We start from the raw sequence: 12,775 nt of genomic DNA on the forward strand, positions 1-12,775 counted from the left end.
TTAAGCGTTGGGCATCTCTGTACATCCTTACAAGACCAAATTAATGCAAGAACTGAAGCCGCTTGACCACCAGGATCATCGAGTGCTCGTGAATTGGTCTGAGCAACAACTTGAAAATGATCTGAATTATCATTGAAAAATCATCTTCAGCCAGCGGCGTCATTGGGCCGTCCGTATTCCGTGTTCAAGCCCGGCACGTTACTGTGAATGAGGATCGCTACCGCTCAATGATAAACGAATATTTTTGGCCCGAATCGGATAATATGGACTTGGTTCGAGCAGGTCGGCTTCACATGCCACACATCCAATGTCATATTTGATTTATTAAAAACCMAGTTWTRTGAACGTGTTATCTCATGAAATGGCCCAATCAATATATTAGAATAGTTCCTAGCCTACKCGTTCCTATGCTACGTCAAGTCTATGGTCTATGGTCTATTGGGTTCAGCGAGAAATCGAGTTCCGTAGGTAAAAATTCTTCTTATCAAAGAAGTAATAGACTAATAAGTGTTGAATGGTTATAATAATATCGAAAATTTTCGTAGTTTAGACACATTCTTCACTTCAAACGTCAGTCGATGGAACGATGAGCTTTACGAAATATAATACGACATTTACATAATTCAGCGAATTAAGAGACTGCGGTTATGCTGGGTAGGTCATGTCGTCCAAATGTATAAAAACAGTCCAGCTCTGAGAGTGAGAAGTTCTTTTTATGGCTATACTATATACTTTACTGCAAACTGCAAATTTCCTCACCATAAGTAAAGATAATCGGTGGACGTTTATCAATCGATGTGATGTGATGGGAAGCTTTAAGTATTGTGTGAAGAACTGACACGAACCCACATTAAGTCCGAGTATGTCAATGAATATGCCATAATAGCACACACACACACATGTATAAATATGATAAATGCGGCGTGCAAGAGAATTTATTACTTTGACAAAATACAAAGAATCACCAGCAAGATACACAAATAACTACTGACTGCTATGCAATTGTGTCACGCATGTGTACATCCCCGAATGCAAGTGTGTGGATATATCTATGTATGTGTATAAACACATTAAAATATTCCCACTTTCATATATTGCACATCCCGTTTTCCATGTGGCATTTCATAATTTGGTATGCAGAGAGTTGTGCAACTATTTTGCTTGCGTTCCGATAAAAAAGCGACCACAACCAATTTGAACAGTGTAGGATAAAAATATTCCGACATGCAATTTCGATATTTCAGTACCTAAATTTAAAGGCTTTTAGCAAGAATAAGTAAAGAACAGCTAAGTTCGGGCATAACCGAATATATCTACATATTAAATATCAACTAAAGATACTGGGGTCCAAATATTCGCTACCTATGGGCTTGAACAGAGTTGGTTCGATTGGAACAAATTTTGGTCGTAAGGTGGCGCACCTCGTGTACATTGATTGATTTGTAAATTGGAAAGTAAGAGTTTCAAATGAAGTTTAAATTATGCTATATGGGAAGTAGGCGTGGTTGTACTCCGATTTCGGCCATGACATAAAAATGTCAGAGGAATACCACATGCCAAATTTGGTTGAACTCTGTTGGGCAGGTCTCGAGATGTGTGATTTAACCCAAAAGTAGGCGGCGTCACGCCCATCGTCCAATTTTGACCCCGACTCCCCGCACTCACAGAAATACTGAAGCACATTTACACTTTAAAATAAATTTTTGGGTTTTTAGTCGATTCTTTTCTGAGGTACTGTATATGATCTATGGAGGTACGCTGTCAATATACACGTAAATACAGGACCAAATGCTTATGAATTCGAACAGGGACGTTATTTTGTACACTAACAGTATTATTACATAAAATACTTTTAAATATCTACATATTATCGACACAAACACACACACACATAAGCATATTTGCTTACTCAACATGACTTTGGTGTTGTTCTGCTTTTTCGTGTTACATGCGCTCCCCTACACCCTATATATGAAAGAGAGTGTAAATGTGCTCATATTTATATTTGCATATTTTGATAGTGACGGGACGATATGCCCACATAGAGTGGAAGCTTGCGTCGAGGGCAGAAGGCGAAGGTGTGCAGGCAGACAGTCAGACAGTCAGACCGACGAGAGACTGGCAAATAAATATAAAAATAAAATAAATGAAATTGATGTGCAATCTTTATGTGTGTGTATGTGTGTGTGTTCTGTGCATGTATGTATGTACTTATACATATGTGCAGGAGCGTGTGTAAGGTGAAATATTTGTTGACGCACGAACGCCCTGTCATCTTGGCTTTACATGAACTAAATACTTCGAACACGTCATCAATATCATAAACAATTTGTGAACTTTGATTTGCACTATTCGTGAAGAAGCATGTTCGTGTTGATTCTATGGCATTTTCTTCGCAATTTGATGATTGTTATTCTAGGAATTTGCTCACTTATTTTTTCGAAAGCTTACTTACTACTTAGGCACCTGTATTTATCTTTTAATTCTTGAAAGTTTTATGGCAAAATAATAAATTCCGGGATTGTTGTTATTGTTGCATTTTCATTGTCTTCTCGGTAGTTATTACTTTGTAAACAGACTAAGTCTTACTAACAGACTTATTGGTCTCTCTCTAACAGACTTATTGACCATCCTTACATATTTTAATATATTGTCAGTTGGGTTAAAATAAATGCTAAAGGAAGTCTTAATGTCAAAGAGAAGTTAAACAATTGGTGCCAAGAAAGTTTATCCGACTGTCGCGGCAACGGTCCTTCCTCGTGGAGCGCGGTTGTAACTGTTCAAAACAAATAAGGTCGTCGAAACTTAAGATGGAACATAGGCGTTTGTTTTATAAAATTATTTTTATACAGTTCAGTAAATTTTTATTGATTCTAACCGGACCTCTCGATATAAGGACCACCCATCATACTGCAGACGAATCACTAGGCCTTCATTTTCCTGATAATCAAAAATCAGTTGGTTGAAATGATGTCTCCCCCTAAATGTAGGCAACGTTTTTCGACATATATTTTGAAATTAGAGTTTTTTTACATAAAACAAATAACTGTTACTTCAAACATTTAGGAGGGTTAGAGTTGAAAATATAAATAATAAATTTCTATCGTATAACTATGTTAGTTTTATTAACGAAAAGTTATACAAATCGAATCGTTAAAAAATTTTCCTGACTTTGCACTCGCAGCAATCCACCGCTTCTGTATGGAAATAAATATGTACTTGTATTATGTGTATGTGATTTGAAAAAACCTTCTTCATTAGCTGCCCTCAACTCTTACAGCGGACATTGAGGTGGTGGTGGCCACAATATAATATAAGCCGATAATTCAGTGACAAACTGCTTAACCTTCTCCATTTACAAGCAAGCTTCGATAGGCAGCGGCGACGACGAGCTCAATGTAAATATTTTATATGACGCACAAGAAAATGCCTGAAAACATAAACAGTAAGTCCGATAATGGACATTGGTAATTTGACATGCTTCTCCGTCCTTCTCAATATGGGTTTGAAGCGGTGGGCGTTCGTGGCTTGAAATTTTATATTTATGAAATTATTGTTGTTTAGAGGTAATACGCCAGTCGCTGGATACTTTTTCAAAGCAATATTTTATTATTACAAACATCTACCGGRGCTCGCGCTTCGCTCTCGGGGTGGTCCTATTTGTACAGAAAAGTAAGAGCAAAGCAAAGTTCATGGCGGCATAAGCGTATGTGCATTTGTGAGCTCTATCCATTTAAATTGAACCTTTCGCTCAGCTTTCCTTGAATGCGCATTAAACTCATGCGAAACATGTGTGTGGTGGAAGCAGCTTTTCTCAAGGCGCAGCTTGTTAAATCGCCACTGTTGCATATGCCTGCATATTTATGACTTAAAGAGGGTTTATTCGCCATTGTCTTTTGGAAAAGTTTGTTGCTCTTGCTCGATTATTTTATGAGAATACATATGTGTTCCACATGTTCAATAACGGTATTGTTTTTTGAGTATGACACTTTTAATGACAGTTAGTCTGCTTACTAGCTAAGCAACGATAATATAATCAGCAGTTCCCACATGCATTGAATAAAATTCGTGGAAGCCCAAACCAACGACGAGAAACTTGATTTGTCTTATCAATCTTTGCATATTTCCGATTTCGGTACAGTAGCCGGTTAAACCCTTGCGTATCTGGAATCAACCGTGAAATTTCAACGTGTGTCCACGACAACGAGTTTGCTCTGGTCTCTATACATGTCTCCTTAATCATGTAGTCGCCAAGTCGAACGCCGGCGGCTCCTTCTCTGACTATATACCGGGGAGGGAGCTATGGGTGGGAAAAGCCGTTGGGGGCAGTGAGATTCTCTACAGATGGGTCAAAGCTTTGGGGGGAAGGTTGGTGGAGGCGTTTACTGTCAAAAGCTCTTTATCAACTCCTGTTTCAGATATCCTGACTTTGCAGTGTCCTCCATGCCGGAGTTGCAGCCTCTAAGTTAGCAGATCGGCTGCTCCGGAGTGCAGGAAAGATGGTCGAAGAGTTCCCAACCTCGCTATCAACACCATCGAGTGTCTTTGTGATAAGACTGGTATCGGTGCGGGCCTTAGCGGAATCGCAGGTAATTACAAAGCTGATGAGCTAGCAAGAAAGGCAGTCAGGACCGCAATTGGTAGAATAGAAGTGGGTCGGAGCTCCCGGATCCTTTTGTATCCTACTACTAGATAGCTGGGCTTCGCGGAAGCTTGTTCATGGCTGGCGCAAAAGCCTTTTGGCCTAAGATTGATCGTAGGAGATCTAGTGATATATTTATACTCAGTAAGGAGGTACCCTATGGAAGTTGTATGGAAGAAGATCAGGTGCAAACAACTCAACACTTTCTTTTTGACTGTCCCGAATTTGGAAGGTCAAGACTAAAGCGCATATCTTCAGAAATTCCACCGAACTGGCGGGAGTTGAAGTTGAACCGCTTGTGCAAATTTGTATTGGCTGCTAAGCGTTTTGCTAATCTATAAGTTCGACAACAGGAGTTCTTCTTTTCTATGGCTTGTTAAAGTAATACCACACCACGTGTACTCTTCGAACAGTCATCTAACCTAAACATATCTCCTTAAACCTAACTATTGAATCTCAAGAGCGAAGCAGACCGTTTGTTCAACTAATGTTAGAACACTTTCAATAAAATCTCTGACTTGTTATTATAAAACCTGTTAATCTACAACAACAACGAAAACAATATCATAAAATGTCTATGGACTGTTTGATACAATTTACATCACGCCTCACTTCCTCAGTTTCGATTCATTGTTCATACATATCGGATTTTATGCCAGTCGAATATTTAAATCGTGCTCCCAGGCCTTAACTYTATGGTACCGGAAAGTTTATTGACTTCATTTACTTTGTAAATACCGTATTCAGACCGAAGAACTTGGACCGTATTTGTACTCCGCTCAAATTCAGCTCGACAATCTATTATTTAACTTATTAACCGAAATCCTATTCAACTAAGCCTACTACACAGCTTATCCGGGCAGACTTTATTTATTAACCGTTTAGGGAAATGAATATTAATGCAATGGCCTCCGCGCCTTCGTGTGTGTCTCTGTCCTTGGCGGAAATTTAAACCACAATACGGCCGCATTAACAAACATTGTCATTGTCAGTGGAAAGTGTTCGGGCTACACAAAATGGTGGGTGAATACAGCCTGGAGCAAATTTCAACACATACATACCGATACCCCACCTACACGCTGCTCTTAAGTACGGCACGATGCATTCAGAAATGCCGCCCTACTGGAGGTCCTTTTCCAGACTTACCGCACACACATATGTGTGTGTGTTCATCAAACTCAGCTCCGCGTCATGGCAGGAGCGCAAATTTCTCGTTCATTCATTCATAATTTCCGACACTTGAAGGTGTTTCGTGTCTGCGACAGCTTACAAGACGGGCGCCACAGACGCAGGGAGGAAACACTTTTTAAAACGAAGTTGCAGGTGGCGATGTTGCATATACCTTCCGCACACATTCCACCCGATTATGCATTGAATGTCTGTATGTGTTGGAGCTTATGGTTTTTGTGTTGTAATTTATTTTTTGTGTACATCTTGATAAGACGATGTTTCGTGTTGGGACCAACGTGCTACCCCGCAGGGAAAGCCATTAGTTTCGAATTGTACACTACACCTTTGTCATTTTGGGGAGAATGGGCAATTTTGTATAGATTTTTGAGTTCGTATTGGTTAGCAAGCTTATTTGGAACCGTGCCGAGATGCAGACAAATGATTTAATATGTACATATATTTGTACTATACTATAAATAGTCGGATTGCAGCTTCTGATCGGCAACAAAACTATTTTTCGTATAAAGAAAAGCCAATACAGGCAATGATAAATCTGCGAGCATATTTTCATTAAGGGGTCACATGGGTTTCCTCGAAAGAAAAAGAGCATTTTTTTCTCATATAAAAATTAAATATTTTATTCGAATTTTTTATTGTTACAAAACATACACTATTAACGAAGAAATTCTGAAATTTTTAGAAAAAAAAAAATTTTAAACTCGGCCATTGCGACGCCATTTCCGGTCGGAAAAAACATGCGGATCATCTCAAGTTAAAAATATACATATTTTAGTTAAAAGTTAGAACTTGGTAGAAGAAATAAAATTGAAAATTGGATTTTTGGCAGACATTTTTGCAAAAGAGTTTAAGTTTCAGTGGAAATTTCGAGACAGTTTTTTTTCAGATAGTTGTAATCGAAAAAAGTCCTTCGTCCAAGTTTTTAAGAATTGTATCGAAGACCTATGTAAAATTTCATGAAAAACGGTTGAGTCGTTCTCTAGAAATCTAGCCAACCGACTTCAAAAACACAGTGTCGAGAAAAACGTCTTAAAACACGGCGCACTTAGCCTAGCTAGCCTGAAGGGCACAAGTTCTCAAAGCTGTATCTCCGAAACTATTACTCGTATCAACTTGAAAATTGAGGACAATATTCAAGGGATGTTGTAGAATATAATAAGGTAATAAAAAAAAATCGATTTTATGAAACCCGTAAACCTTTGTAACCCTATAAGAAACTATTTCTTGTGAAACCAACCAATTATAATTATGAATTAATATAAAGAAACCGAAATTAAGAATTAAAGTATTTACTAGATGAAAATCTGAAAATACTAGAAAATCATAACTTCAAATTTAACTTTTTTTTATAATGAAATTGTTGAGAATTTGTAAATTTGTACTTATGCGCTTTAACTGCTAGTTATTCTAAAACCAGCCTTCTGATGTCTTTGGTCTCACTAAGGATATGCAATAATTTCGAAGAGATTTTCGAAATTGGTAAGAATTCAAGCCATAATCTCTACTCTAATCTGCTGTTTCCTACAGGGCGCCACCGGCGTCTATTTACAAATCTCTCGCCCTGCAACACTTATGCTAACTGTAAAACAAAAATTGCAAATGTGCGGAAATTTTTGCCATCGCCTGCAGGTGTGCGCCACATGCAACCATGTGGACCGAAAGTGCGGCCGTGTATGTGTGTGTGTGTGTGTGTGAAAACAATTTAAATACGAAAATCCAATATGCAGTCTACACAACGCATTGCTATGCACGCTTCCACTTCAATTCTAAAATGAGATTTCCATTGCAGAATTTCATTCATTATGATCATGCAAATTTGTATGCAAAGTGACACTTATGAAACACAAAGAGTGTTTTAATGTTCGTGATTATTTTTCAAAGCACGCTTTTGGGCGCAAAACCAATGCAAAAGTGTGCCCAGCTCGAGCGCTTACCAAAATGTTGACTAGTTGCCATGGACGAGTGCGATAAGCGCGGCACTCAACACAATTCACCTGCGAGACGACCTGCCTTCGTCTTGAGCCTTCGGGTAATTTTCATTTTTCGTTTGCCGAAAATGCATCTGTGCCAACAGCAAAGTACAAATGCGGAATACAAAAGTGAAAAAAAAAAATTTTTCTTTGTGTGTCTGTGTGTGTGTTGCAGCTTAAGAAAGTGGGCTAGAGCGCCTGAGTGCCTGCCGCTGTCGTCCAGTAGTTGCTTCTCCTTCATACCCAACTAATTTCGAAAATTCCCGCATAACTGCACATGTATCTGCGCATGTATATGTGTGTTAATGTATGCCGGTCGGTTTTTTCGTGAAGTACATAAAATGTCAGCAAATGTGGAGCATGTCATGTTTATGAAGCGCCAACAACAGCAACAGCAATCACTCCGCACCTAGCGCTTTCATCGTGCTTGCTGTCGGGATAATCATGACATGGTGCAATCTCACTGCCCACACACACCCATATACACATATCCATTTATATATGTGTGGCAATAAATCGCCTTTACATAAATACCGGCCACATGCAACGCTTGTCCCCCCTTTAGCGCCCGTCGTGACACCTCCTTCCATCGCATATATACATATGTATATGTGTGGCAAAGCAGTGCCACTGCGACAGTCTGACATAATGACTGCCTGCATGCCGATGAGTATTAATAGCGAAACAGTATCGCTTTGAGTGTGGGCTCTTTTGTTCCTTTGGTTGTGACTTCGCTATTTCTGTTTCATTGCAGTTGATTTATTGCTTGTTTAGCGGCAATGATGTGGCATATTGCTGCTATTGAAGTGTCTATTTGGGACGTGTGTATGTCATTTGATGCGCATTTGTAAAGATTGTTTTTTCTGTAAGCGCGAACAAGTACAAATTGGTGCTAATCCATTAAAATTTATTTTTTCGGGCTGTTGCACTATTTTAGTTTTCCCATGTGGTTGGGAACACACTGCAAGGCTTAGGCGTGTTCATATTAAGAGTTCGATCTTGTATTCTTTACGACAATGATTATGTCTAGATTTCTGTATACTTCTGCTGTATAATTTTTTCTTCGGTCTATTTTTTTCTATATTACGAGAAATTCTTAGCCGGTGCTATTCGTCATATCCTTTACGATTTGCCAGCATACTGTAAAGATATTCGGTTAGTTTTCAACATATCCTTCTGTGTCTCTAGCAGTCCATTATGAGCTCGACAAGTTATGTTTTCCTTGCAAACTCCCCCTAGAGAAGCATCTCCGTTCATCAGGGAACAGAGCATACTACAAATAGACAAGAAGTAACTTAGTAACATTGTAGAGGCGGAATGCAGAGAATGCACAGTGGATGATGAGGTGCTGAAACATTACCTCTACGAATGTCCAGCCTTCAGCTGATGAGACGGGATATCCATTACTGCCAATGCCCAAGCTTCAGAGGGATTGGGCAGCTGGGGAGGAAAATACGTCATTTTATCAAAGCCACTATGTTCGGCGACTTCAGTGAGCAGATAATTTCACGATTTAGGCCACCACCGGTCAGTTGGCCACCAAGATCGCGTGATATCACACCGTTTGAGTGTTTTCCTGTGAGGATACGTAAAGTCTGAAGTCTATGCAGACAATCCAGCTTAGATTMAAGCCTTGGAGCAAAGCATCACGCGTGTTACCAGTTACCAGTCAAAATGCCCGAACGAGTCATTGGACTCAACGATTGAATCATCCGAGATATATCCGCGGCCAGCATTTTAAAAAAATAAATGCCCAGAATGTTCTTTCGAATAATATTAAACATTCCCCATTAAATTTGAAGTTTCTATGTGTTTTCTTTAACCTTAAAAACTACATTGACTGTGTCTGAAGGCCAACGTAGGTTAGTAGATTTAATAACCTGGAACTTCCAACCCAAATTTTTGCAAAGAAGATACGTTCCTCAATCTCTTCTTGAACGAAGATGATAACGAAAGGCCTGCGCCATATGAGATTCGTTTRTATTTTTAAGTGATAGATTTCAAATATATAAGGAAGTTTTTCGTGAATAAATATGCTAAGCATTCCATATTGCATTTAGTCACAACAACACTTAACAATTCACCTGAAACATGACCCACAAGTATAATTATTGTGAACAAAATGTCATTGGAATGCACAGCAACAAACAAAGAAACCGGTGACATAAAGATCAATAACGCAACTTTGAGTGTAATAATCATCGAGAGCGGAAATCGAACGGGGCACAACGTTAAAAATTCAGCACTAAGTGCTTAGGCACACAAGGAAAGCGTAAAATTGCCCATGGGTTCGCCTACAGCACTCTGCACTCAAACAAGTAGTGGTCAAAAACAGAAAAACGGGGCATCGACCGCTTGGCACTTGCTCCATGGATTGCAGCAAATGGGCGGAGTGACACACACACACACACATCCCTGAAACGGACGTAGCCAGGCCTGCGGTTTATTTTAAGTCACTACCCTGTGGGTAATACGCAGACCCACCAACATTCTTACACACGCACACACATATGCATAGACGCCTATGTGTGCCACGTGAAAGTTTAAAATGCACTTGATGTTTCGGGTAGCCTTGCATGTTTTGATTTATATCAAATTCGTTTCTTTTCCAACGCGCAGCTGTCATATGCTCGAAAAGCAATTTGTTCTTGTATTACAAGAGGCCAACGAAATTTGAATAACAGCGTATAAATAAATTACTTCATTTCCTATGCAATTACGGATATGTATGGACTCCGTTATGTTTACTAGTTGTAGTTGTTGTAAATATTGATTGTTCATTTGTAAGCAACGAATGCCTCCAAATAAAATTGTGTGTATATGCGAAGAATGTTAACTTTTTCCGTTATGTCTGTCAAGTGCACATTTAATTTGGCCATTTCAAGTTTTTTTCCCAAATTAGACGAACCCCTTATTGGGTAATTATTTTTATGAAGAATGATTGAAATTCATAGACCTTAAAATTGGGATTCAGTTAATGGTAAGAAAATAAGCGTGGTTTAGTAAAATGACTTTACCATCTTATATACAATCCCCTCCAATGAAAAGGCGTTCTAATTGCAACAAGCGGTTCAGTGGCACTTAGTTGGTTGGTTGACAGAAAAGGGTGGCGCAGCATTTAGGCCACCGCCTTAGGCTCACTGTATTCCCGAGTGTTGAAGTTCCACTCGGCAATTGAGTGGAGAAAATTACGTGTTTTGTTCTCTCAATAAATCCATTGATTGATGCGATAAGTGGTGCCGTCTTCTTCAAACCAAATGTCGCCGGGATCATGAGCTTCAATTTCAGACACGGAACAATCGGTTATCATGTTACGTTCTCACCGGCATCATTTTTGAAGATATATGGACCGATGACCACAAATCACACCAAACCGTTGTTTTTTCTGGATGAAATGGCTGCTCTTCAGGTAGCTCTTCGTCCCAAATGCGCCACTTTTGCTCTTTCCATACCTATTGCGTCAGAAATGGGCCTCTTCGCTGAACAAAATTTGGCTCGAAAACGTTGGATCTTCTTGTAATTTTCCAAGAGCCCATAGAGCGAAGCGATCCTGTTCTGTGCTCTATTCTATAGCCTTTAGTAAACCTAAACCAACGTCGAATTATTTGCTTTCCATATGAATGCAGGTTATGGGCGCAGGTTATTTTCTAAAGCAACAATGTAATCTCCAAAGAAATTGTTCAGATCGGTTAACTATAGCATATAGCTGCCATACAAACTGCAGCCGAAGTTAACGTTTTTTCTTGTTTTTAATAAAGTTTTTAACTAAGTTTTATTTTATTTTTCAGGTAAGACCGGCTCTTCGGTGTAGTAAAGTCTTAACAAATGAAATGTGAGTCCGCTTATGAAATTTAAGCTTGTATAATTTGCTGTTATCAATACGCTTATTTTATTTGCAATTTTATTTTGATGTACTTGTCATATGTCTAATATATTTATATATATGTATGTGCATACATACATTTGCTCGGGAGAGTAATTTTTTCGTTCTTGTATACTTTCATACGCAATATTCGCTTTGTTCATTACTTTTTTATTTGCATTTCACTTTCTACTTTTTATTCGGCGATATTTTATCAAATGGCAGAATATGATTGTTCTTTTATTTACTTTGCTATCTGATGGCGGCTATTGGCTTTTCCAATTCAATGCTCGCAGCTCTCTACATTTCCTCTTTCATCTTCTCTCCCTCTCTAATCGTCAGCAACAAATATGAGGTGGCTTCACTATTGCCAATCAATCGAGTTAAAAAGTTGCCAAGTTGTTTTTATGAAAATGAATAATATTTTTGTTTTGCCTATGTAATACACACTTATGAATATATTTACGCACTTCGACCAGTAAACTAATACATAAATTAGTTAATGTGCACATATACTACACACATTCCATTTATAAATGTTTGTCTTCGCCCATTAGCTATTTTATATTTACCATTTGTATATATGTATAAATATATTGCGCTGTATATGTTTATGTGTGTGTGTGTCTCATTTTCAATTCCAGTCACACGCAGTGCTCCCCAATTGGCACTCACTCCTTTCCGGACATGTTGGCGCCCATTGGTATTTGTCAGTTAGGATTAAGCTTCAGCATTTTAGCCATATGTTTTATCCTGACAACGGCATCCACCCGTATTTTTAGCCTCAGCAGCATTCGATTTGCACATTGGCTGCCTGAAAGCCCACTTTTGTTTCGTGTGTGACACGTGTAGCCGAAGTATGTCAATGTAGTCGTATAACTCGTTTAGCTCGTCGTTCCATCGAATGCGATATTCGCCGYTGTCGATGAGCAAATGACCATAAATCTTMSGCAGAATCTTTCTCTCGAAAACTCGTAACATCGTCTCATCAGATGTTGTCATCGTCCRTGCCTCTRCACCATATAGTAATGCGGAAGTAATGAGTGACTTATAGAGTTTGGTTGAAGTAGCACCTGTTGGCAAGAGTTATTCTGCGTTAGATTTCGAGACTGA

General features: G+C 38.9%; 1 protein-coding gene across 7 annotated transcripts in view; it reads left to right on the forward strand.

The window, feature by feature from the left end:
• LOC108967441 (tyrosine-protein kinase Src64B) overlaps positions 1–12,775 on the forward strand; it is a 68,783-nt gene that overhangs the window by 28,632 nt on the left and 27,376 nt on the right. The window contains exon 1 of one of the 7 annotated variants that reach the window (XM_018930851.1): positions 11,614–11,632. The exons of the other annotated variants lie outside the window; for them this stretch is intronic. The gene's annotated coding sequence lies outside the window, so the exon portion shown is untranslated. Of the gene's footprint in view, positions 1–11,613; positions 11,633–12,775 lie in introns of those variants that run through there. 7 annotated transcript variants of the gene reach the window in all.

The sequence above is a fragment of the Bactrocera latifrons genome, unplaced genomic scaffold (genome assembly GCF_001853355.1).
Source record: "Bactrocera latifrons isolate USDA-ARS-PBARC rearing strain unplaced genomic scaffold, ASM185335v1 scaffold_188, whole genome shotgun sequence".
NCBI classification, from domain to species: Eukaryota; Metazoa; Arthropoda; class Insecta; order Diptera; family Tephritidae; genus Bactrocera; species Bactrocera latifrons.